The following is a 10,779-nucleotide window of genomic DNA, read 5'->3' as shown; positions in this document are numbered from 1 at the left end:
CCACTCTGACTGTATTCATCACAATTCACGTTTTGTTGCGCAACAACCTCGAATGAAAAAGGAAACACTGTAAAATCCTGTGAATAAGATTCATTTTTTTGTGTGTGCAAAATAAATAAAATGATAAATTAGTAATAATAATATTTATTATCATTATTATTATTAACTTTTTTATTATTATTATTATTGTTATTAAATTAAAAATATCCGGTGAGAAACAGAGTTGAAGAGATTTAAAAGCAAAATAAAGAAATTTTAAAAAGCTTACTAAAATTACAAAAAAAATAAAATAAAATAAAAGCGTACAGTGCAAGAACAAGATTTTTTTTCATATTAGGTATGAGAACCGAGCATCGTTTTAACTTGAATTTAAAAGCATTGACTCTTCATTGGTATGGTTTGAATTTTTATTCAGTCATATTTGTTACTCTGATAATAAAAGATACCTGTAAATTCCATGTTATAGGCCACTTGATGGCACTACACACAGGTGAATTAAGTGCTTGTGCTCTTGGTTGAAAATATTTCCTTCAACCATCCATCACTGTCACTGTAATTGTAGATGCAAATGACGATGTGACTCGGTGTAGGAAATGTTTTTTCCAGTTTTTTTGCCTATGATTTGAAAAGCTAGGCTGAGTGAAGATCCAAAGCCACTTTCAAGTGATAACCAGTGTCTGGCCGGCTGATTACAATATCTGAAACACTACATCAAAAACGAAAGATGAGCAGAGCTGCATTTTTGTTGGATGTAGATTAAAGTTAGCTAACAATGTTTGTTTCTGATAAGTGCACCATACTTTGACTGCTTAGTCAATAAGGGATTGGAGTATTTTAGTTTGGCGTTGTGTCAGCTGCTCCACATACTGTTACTTAGGTTTACACAGTAATTGTCAAGTGTAATTAAATGGCCCGATGCTTTCTTCAGGGAAAGCAGATTCTGTGTTGTCTTGTAGTGGCGTGTTTGAATTTACTGTCACTTTTTTAATTTCATGGCTTTAAGAGCAGCTAAAGCTGGCTGTCCCTTGTCGTCATGGTAACGAAATCCATATGTGGGATGGCTCACTCAAAATCAGCAAGACAAAAAACTTGGGTGTGTAAAGTCTGCTATAATTCTTGATCCTTGGGCTGTTTTGACAAAAGCATGCCACAGACACGATAACATGCATCATGTCCCCTCTAAACATGATGTGCTGATCTAATACCAAGGAAACTCCTAAAAGTTACATCTTTGTGCATCTAGATAGAGAAGGTTTCCATTCTCCTGTGAGCTATCAGACGAGAGGGCAATGATAGATTGGGTAACGCTACAAAAAAAGAAAACGAAAAACCACAGTCCCTGAAAGCCAGTGCAACAAGAAAACATGTAAAGGTAAAGATCCAAAGAATGATGAAGGTCAAGATGACTGAAAAGTACAGGGAGGTTTGATTCCCAAAGGGCCACTGAATTCTCTCCCTTTTTTTCTGTGCTTTTTCATGGTCCTTTCACTCCCAGGTCTGCACAGCTGTTTGCGGGCCAGGGGCTTCTTTCTCCAGAGCCCAGATGAAAGAGCTGCCATAAGCAGCCCTGCAGGTAGGTCTGCTAAAGCCATTGCTTTGGCTGTCCACTGCCCACCGCATGAAAAAAAAAAAAAAAAAAAAAAAACGCAGCGAGGCAATGGGAGAGGGAACCAAAAGGAGAGGAGGGACTATGGAATATAGAGGGTGAGAATGAAAACAAGGACACTGTTAAAACAGATGGATGAAGAGAATTTAAGAGAGAATGATGGAAGAAAGGCTATAAGATGAGAAAATGTGGAGATGGCGCAATGGTACGAAAGGGAAAAAAGTGAGGGAGGTTGTGGATACCTGCTCCCTGGGAGCTGCAGACCTCCCGCCTCCTCGCCACCCCCGATACCAGGAATGATGTCTGCTTTTATTGACTTTGTTAAAGCGTTTTCAATGCTACTTCCTATGTGTTTACAAGATAATAAATCACAGCCTGCATGTGCATGTGTGCGATGGGGGCTACGGGGCGAAATATAGAAGGAAACGAGAGGAAGTCTTTGGACACGGCCAACAACAACTTTGCAGCTTTTGGCCTCACTTCATGCAACATGCACACTTTCCCTCCACTGTGGGGCCCTTTTTCTTCGTCACCTTCATCATACAATATATTCACTTAAGACTATCTGGATATCTTGAGTCTCTGTCTTGCAATGAAAACAATAGCAGGTAGCATTTTTGTTGACATCAAGTCAACTTTTGGGAGTCTGTATTGCAAAGTGCACTGCTCCGTTTGGGATCTCATAGTGACATACAATATTATAATATGTAGGACATTGCAGCTAAGGCCTTAAAAATCACAAAAATCATAAAACTACACCTGCCCAACCATCAATTTAGTAGTTTCAATATAGTGCTTACGTGGTACAAGAAGCAGGGTACACTACAAATGATGTGGTGTTAAATTGAGTTAAAAATCTGGTGTTAATTATTTTTTAGTTACTGGGTGTTGATTTGGGTGTTATTTGAAAAAAACGGGTGGTGTTATTTCAGCAAGTCAAACTCATTGACTCCAGGCTGAGTTACCTTCCGGGCTCTTTTCTCTCTTTTCTCATTTACCAGGAGTCGTGCGGGAACTAGACCTACAAGAAAGAATTTTGCAGCAACAAACATGTACTTTCTAATGGCATACTTTTTAATGTTGTTGCCCCTCAAGTGCTAGGTACCTGTACTTGGTTTGAGTCCCACTGTCTCCATTTGGCTTGGAAAATACAAACTTGTCAAGAAGTAAGATTAAAACTGTGAGAAATTAACACAAAAAGGAATGAAAATAATACTTTGTGTTTGAAAGTGACAACAAAACTGTGAGAAATTAATACCAATAAATGAAAGGAAATAACACCTTTAAGTGTTAAAAAACAACACTTCTTCTTTTCCTTTCGGCTTTTCCCTTCAGGGGTCGCCACAGCGAATCAGTTGCTTCCATCTAACCCTGTCCTCTGCATCCTCTGCTCGCACACCAACTACCTTCATGTCCTCTATAACTACATCCATAAACTTCCTCTAGACCTCCTGCCTGGCATTTGGAAACTTGGCATCCTTCTGCCAATATAGTCACTATCTCTCCTCTGGACATGTCCAAACCATCTCAGTGTGGCCTCTCTGACTTTATCTCCAAAGCTTCTAACGTGCTGTCCCTCTGATGTACTCATTGCTGATTCTATCCATTCTGGTCACTCCCAAAAAGAACCTCAGCATCTTCATCTCTGCCACCTTCAGCTCTGCCTCCTGTCTTTTCCTCAGTGGCACTGTCTCCAGACCAAACAACATCGCTGGTCTCAGCACAGTTTAAACTATCACACATCACACCTGACACTTTTCTCCACCCGTTCCGGCATGCCTGCACACACTTCTTCACTTCTTTTCCACACTCTCCATTGCTCTGGACTGTTGACCCTAAATACTTGAACTCCTCCACCTTCTTGGTCTCTTCTCCCTGTAACCTCACTCTTTCACTTGGGTCCCTCCCATTCACACACAGATACTCCGTCTTGCTAAGGCTTACCTTCATTCCCCGCTTTTCCAGCGCAAACCTCGCTTCTCCTCCATGCTTTCACTACAGATCGCAATGTCATCTGCAAACATCATAGTCCATGGAGATTCCTTTCTAACCTTGTCTGTCATCCTGTCCATTACCATAGCGAACAAGAAGGGGCTCAGAACTGATCCCTGATGTACTCCACTTTGAACTCCTCCGTCACACCTACAGCACACCTCACCACTGTCTTACAGTCCTCATGCATGTCCTGCACCACTTGAACATACTTCTCTGACTTCCTCATACAAAACCACAGTTCCTCTCTGGGCACCCTGTCGCAAACTTTCTCCAGATCTACAAAGACACAATGCAGCTCCTTCTGACCTTCTCTGTACTTCTCTATCAACATCCTCAAAGCAAATACTGCATCTGTGGTACTCTTTTTTGGGGCATGAAACCATACTGCTGCTCACAAATGTTCACCTTAGCCCTCAGGCTAGCTTCAACTACTCTTTCCCATAGCTAGCACTAAAACTGTGATAAATTAAGAGAATTAAAGGAATGAATATAACACTTTATGGTTAAAAGTAACAGCAAAACTGTGAGAATTTAACGCCAAAAAATGATAGGAAATAACACTTTTAAGTGTTAAAGAAATAACACTGATAATGTGAAAGTAGATACCACTTTAAAGTGTAAAAAGTTCACTTTTATGTGTTCAATATTAACACTATGGGTGTTGTAATTTCACTCCACCAATGAGGTAAATTTTTACACTTTTGGAAAAGTAAATTCAACTTGGAACTGGTGAAAACTATAAAAACTCAGGCAAAGTGTTACATTTAACACTATGAGGAGTTAAATTTACACTTACGATTTTACTGTGCACATTTTGGGATGGTCGCCAACCAATTACATTCTCTAAAGTAAATCCCCCATTAGACAGCTAATGTGGTTAATATTTTATGCTAAAACCCTCAAATAAAACAGTTAAGTCTCGTTTGTGCATCTATTTTATGACATGATCACAATGAAGCTTTGACAGGAAAGCTTCTGGTTCTAGTCCACTTAAAAAAGTCGAATTTCTAATCAGGTGCCTACAATGAAAAAAGTAATGGATACTTTTATTCCATATGGTCACGAAAGAAATCAAATTTCGCAATAAAAAAGAGGTGACGCTAGCCTGACGTTGGCCTGAAGCAACCTGTTGCGGTTGTCACTGGCGTTGTCATTCAGCGAAATCCTTTTCCAGTCCCTGAAACTATTTTTCCTACTTCATGGCGGAAGTAATATTCTTAACTGACTTACAAGTCTAAAAAGACTAAAGATCATAAAATGTCAAGTCAACCCCATCTTTGATGACAAGTGATCAACGCATATAGGTTAAATGATTACCCTTCTATTAAAAAATAGCAAACAAACAGAAACAAGAAAATTAACAATCAATACAAACTTATTGAAAATGTATTAAATGAAATATGAAATAATGAAATGAAAAAAGTTTTCTTCGAAGACCTTCCTAGATGATTTTACTAAGCTGTTGACTAAGCTTTATGTGCAAGCTTCTTCCATCCATCTATGGGTCACTTGTGGAGTTGCTCCTTTAGTTCCAGTTAATGAAGGAGGCGTGTGATGGTAAATATATTTGTATTCAGTACCAAGTTCCCACATATAAAATACAGTATTAGCACTCTAGGCACACTCTAAACAAACACATTGCATTCCAGGCTATTCTTGCTACAGACATCTTGCCTGACAATTTGCCTTTAGCGCTTTGTCATATACTAATATACTAATATATTTATACATATATATATGTGTACTTGAAATATATGATATAGATGTACTAGACATTTTTTTCATTGTTCTGTGAGTGGGTGGGTTGTTACATAATAATATTATGACAATGCATGTCCCAAGTTGATCAAAGTTAAGATGGATGCTTACAATAGTTGCAGGGGTCTCGACTATCATGCAGAGGGATTGCATTTTGTCATGTATGACTGCTATTAAAAGTCAACATTTTTTACAAAGATAATAAATGTTTTTTTCTGAAAATGTTTGTCAAATGCATGACTGTGGATTGGTAGACCTTAGATTTGCCGGAATTTAAAAACACTTCCCAATGGCCATCAAATTGTAAAAACCTCCATTGACTGTACATTCCGTGTTTTATGAAGCAATGTATTACCATTTTTAACTGTCATTGTGGGGCCATTAGTAATGTAATGGTTCAAAACTGACTTGCGGTTAGCGGGAAATTGATTCTCACTCAATGCCCCATTGACAATCATTCAGGGCTGGACTGGCCATCTGGCATACAGGGCAGATGCCCAGTGGGCCGGTGTCTTTTGGGGCCAATGTGGTGCTATTCAATTATTTTTTCCCCCTCCATTTTACCCCAAGAGACCGGCCCACAATTTAGAGGGAGCAGCAGATTAATCCATTTAAATATAGAGAGCAAACTGAACCAATATACATCAGCGGTAGAGGTACATGGTAGCTAAAGGCAGGCCTAAGTTAAAATGCCAGGGCCGATTATTTATGCCAGTCCAGTCCTGCAATCACCCATGGCTAACTGGTGACTAGTCCAGTGTGTAGTCGGTCTCTTGCTAAGTCCCACACGTGCTCGTGACCCTCAACAGCAGTGAAAAAAGGATGGACGGCACTGTCATTGGGGCTGGTCGTTCTCTATTTTTCACAGAAACCTTGAATACATTTCATATTATTCAATTAGCGAGCCAATTTACTTCTGAGGCCCTCCTGCACTTCATGACAGTGCCCTGAAGAATTGTAGTAAGTTGTATTGTCATGTGCTCAGCGGTGCAAAGTATGTAGTTCGCAATGTTTGTGTTCAGCTGAAGCGGGCAAATAAGTAATGTTTTTTTCTGACAGAAACCTTGAAAAATATTAGCTGGTATATGACTGTTTTATAGGAGTGGCAAACGCTGCAGTGGCCAAAACATTCCTAAATAAAATTAAACTGCACTAATAAACTTACCACCAGAGGGAGCTAGAACTACACAAATGAAATACAACCTCGGCTTTTTAACAGACGCGCTGCTTTTAATATTGTGATATGACGATGACGATATTGTAGCAATTTTAATATTGCAATATTCACGATATTGCTGTTATCATTATATTTCTACAAATTACTGTTAAACCACAACCAGATCGCCAAAGCCACCAAGCCTTACCCCTTCGAACCTGTAGCATGACATCGTCAGCAGGCACAAGTCTTCAATGTGTTTACATTCAAACCAGAATAAACCTTCTGTTGCTTATTTTTTTCTTAATCTTATTTTTTTAAACTCCTAAAAGCAATACATAATTACGTTTATGTAGAATTAGCTGGCCATTCGACTAATTTCAAATGTCTTTTGGAAACTTCTAAAAAAAATAATAATAGTAATTTTTAAGTAGTGAAAATAGTTACTTTACTTGGTAATGAGTTACTTTCATTATGAAGTAATTCAATTACTAACTCAGTTACTCTTTATATCAAGTAATTAGTAACTATAAATAATTACTTTTAAAAGTAACATTCCCAAGAACACCGTATGAAATCACATTTAATTACAAAAAAAATATTCAGGATCAGTAGTTTCTCCTAAATTTCAATGGGCCGTCCAAAAATACAATCAACACTTTAATTGTCAGTTTCCAACAAAAGCTCAGTAATTGCAGGAATAATTTCAATATGTCATTTGTACATGAACAAATTGAAAAGTGCGTTGTAATTTGTGTGGTTTCAGTTTCATTATATAGTTTGTAATGTAGCAAAGCATCAGTGTATAATTCCAACAGGTGTTAGAAGCTTTCCACACAGTAATAGTGGGGGGTTTGGGGTGTCACTGCTATGGAGTGACGCTCATGTCAATATGCCATATTTGGTCGTTTCCACACCCTCCATCGCCCTTCATACTGTTTTTTTCTCTTCATCTATTGTATCTACTGCTTTCCATTGGCCTCATTTTAGCGTGTGTACTTTTATGTCTCACATTAGCGAGGGGAATGATACCTCTCACTTAATGGTAGTCTACTCAAGTGCAGTCTCAGACATTCAGTCAGTCATCCCCGGAGAATCAGTGCAGTGCATCGTTGCCAAAATGTTTCTCTCCTTTTTCTCAGCTCCCACTGATCTCTGTCTTTGTCCTCACTCACTGATACAGTACCTTGTATTCGTTAGTGACGTGATCCAAATGAGAAAAGCAGCGTTGGGAAGGCCGAGAGAAAAGGGGAAAAGAATAGGGATCTGTGGCAAAACTTGGATAGGTTTCAACTTTTCCGGAAGGCCTTGAAGCTGAAGGTTTTTAGAGAATCCCAGGAGACAGAAGTCAGTTAGGTATGTCAAATATATTTATACACTCGCTGGACACTTCATTAGGTACACCTGCGCTACAATTGAGAGATCAATACAAGCGCTATATCAAAATGTTTGTTTTACAAAGATAATTATAGTAGTGTAACTGTACTGCATTTTACTGTGAGCTGTTTTTTTGTGTGAAATAGAAACAGAGGTTGAGTAACATTTTGTATTTATTGTAATTCAACACTTTTTAGGTACACTCTAAAAAGAGAATTGTTGACCAACTTGAAAAAATCACTTAATTAAATTTGATTAAATTAATCCAAAGTGAATATATTAAGTTTAATTTTCATTAAAATTAATATATTCACTTTGGATTAACTTAATTGAAATAAATTAATCCAAAGTGAATATACTGAATTAAATTAATCCAAAGAGTGTACTTTTTAAAGTTTTTTTTTTTTTGAATTTATTGCTCTACATTACTCTTGTTTAGAGTATTCTATTTGGCTAATTATAATCCAATCCACTATGTTCTAGTTTGATATTGTTTTATATATTAAAGTTATGTGTGTACGGCACAATCCGATGTTGTTGACACGTCCCATTTTATTATTATGCTTTCATTTTTATGTTGCTTAATCCAAACCACATAATTTTTTTCAGAACTCACAAACATCCCCCTCACCTCCACTAAAAAGTAACATTTACTCTGTATATATTTTACATTTGTAGCTTTTTACTAAAAGCTATTTTTATTAATTAATTAATTAACGCGTCAATATTTAAACCTCAAAACAATAAAACACTGACTCACTTAACTTTAATGACAAAAGCAGAAGGTTATTGGTGTCTCATGAACAAATAATAATTACACATTTTTTATTTGTATAGTGCTTTTCAAAAGACTCAAAGACACTTTACAAGAATCAAACTACTAAAAACTACAAAAAGTCAAAAACTAAACTAAACTGCCGTTCCGCTTTTTGGATGTCTCTACTGTTAATACTTAATCCACATAACATAAGTTTTAATAAATGAAATGTCTGTTTGTTTTTTCAGCTTCAGGTTTGATCCATTACAAAACGTGCATCAGTTTCCAAATACTGGACATTACAGTTGAGGTCATGGACAACAGCAATGATGCCACATTGGTGTGACAATGATGTCGTGCTCTGATGCTAACACCCAAGAGGGCAAACTTGGGGAAAAAAAAATGATGTGCTTTGATTTATTTAACAGCATAGTCAAAAATGTTCTTTTAAGCATTTTTGGCTTGTTAAAAGCATTTCTCAGCATGTACATACAATTGAACAATTTTATATTATTATCTTGTAATGAAGTTCTAAACTTGGTAAAACACAAACAAATAGGCTATGCTTATCAGCTTTGTAGACTCTCTAGTAGAGACAAAATGGTTGACTTGCATAAACAAGAATTGTGTGAGGAAGAACAACAATCAAACAATCATCTCAACATTGTAATAAAACTATTTTTTCTGGGTACTTACTGTAAGCAGTCAATCTAAAAGAAATACAAAACTGGCATAGTTGGAGAGAGGTCATTTTTTTTATTTCACTGATTGCAAATTCGAATACGGTAAAGTCATATTTCAACAAGAGGACTTTGTTGAAGGTACTGCTGCATAATCTAACCTAACTTGATGTTATGATGACTTATCAAGCATGTGGATGGATTGCTTGAGGGGGGTCAGCTCAAAGCTGAACAAGGTGCTGAATTGTTCCAGGTGTCAAAATCCATTGTTCCAGTGTCCCGCTGGAACTAATGAGGCAGGTCCATTTTCACCCCCTAAATGGTTAGAATGACTGATTTATGACTATATGACAGCTTCAACTCACATTATAATGTATATTTTAAATGTTACTCTTACGCAGCTGCTCTGTGTGTGTGAAAAATGGAACTGCATTTATGAAGCAAAAGCAAGGGTCATACAATGTGCTATGGCTCATTTAGTCGGGAAGCCATTTTAAGGTAAACCTTTGGTAAAGTGAATATTGAGACTTTAAATAAAGATATGGAGGTTTGAGGTGGACGGTGTTTTAAAAGGTCAGTGTGTAGGATTTAGTGCCATCTAGTGGTGAACTAATAATTATTTTCTTTTTTTAATCCACTACTAATTTCAGTAATATCCAGAAAATATTTTTGCTACGGATACCCGAAGGACAATTTTGGGAACGTATTTAGCCCTGGTAGTGCTTGCTGTCAGACCCAATGGGTTGACCGCTGCTTACCTTCTACAGCTGTGGCCTGCAGGTGACCGTCGCTGAGTCCCGTCCCTGCTTTGCTCTCGCTAGCATTTGCAACTTCTCCCGCTAGCCACTCCAGCGAGTTCTTGCTAGCCAGTCTTGCACGCCGCTCCTGCTAGCTCCTGTCTACTACCAATAATAATTGGTAGTAATTGGTGGCAGGCTTGCAAAGTGTGGTTTCTCCAAGGCACCGTAGTGCACGCGCTACAAAATTGTTGCATTCTCTTAGTTCACCACTAGAAGGCACAAAATCCCACACACCGTCACTTTAAATAATTATGTGTTCAGCGTGTCTTGTAGTGATTATGCACATAATTTACTTCATTGTTTCAAAGGGGAACATTCATCTGTTTATGCATGTAATATTTATGTCTTTGCTAGAAAGTTTATTCATGGTAAGATTGTGAGACTGTTCCCAAAAACATATATAATTGGTGAAAATCATGCCTCTGTTCAAAACTTGTTTAACTGTTCAGTGAAAGTTCACACAATTAAGTCCAGCTTCCAGCAGAGTCCACACAAAAGTGGAACCGTTGTATCCCTCTGCAGGAGTCTCCGTGTCTTTGTCACCGTTGAGCAAACAGGTAAATGTAATTGCATGCTTTCTATGCACAAAGACCGAAAGAAAAGCACAGCAGGCCCTGCACAAACTTCTGAAAATCAAACCAGGATTGTAG

This window comes from Vanacampus margaritifer, chromosome 7, assembly GCF_051991255.1.
Source record: "Vanacampus margaritifer isolate UIUO_Vmar chromosome 7, RoL_Vmar_1.0, whole genome shotgun sequence".
In the NCBI taxonomy this organism is placed as follows: Eukaryota; Metazoa; Chordata; class Actinopteri; order Syngnathiformes; family Syngnathidae; genus Vanacampus; species Vanacampus margaritifer.
The sequence above is the reverse complement of the archived record's forward strand: the minus strand, read 5'-3'. Positions refer to the sequence as shown.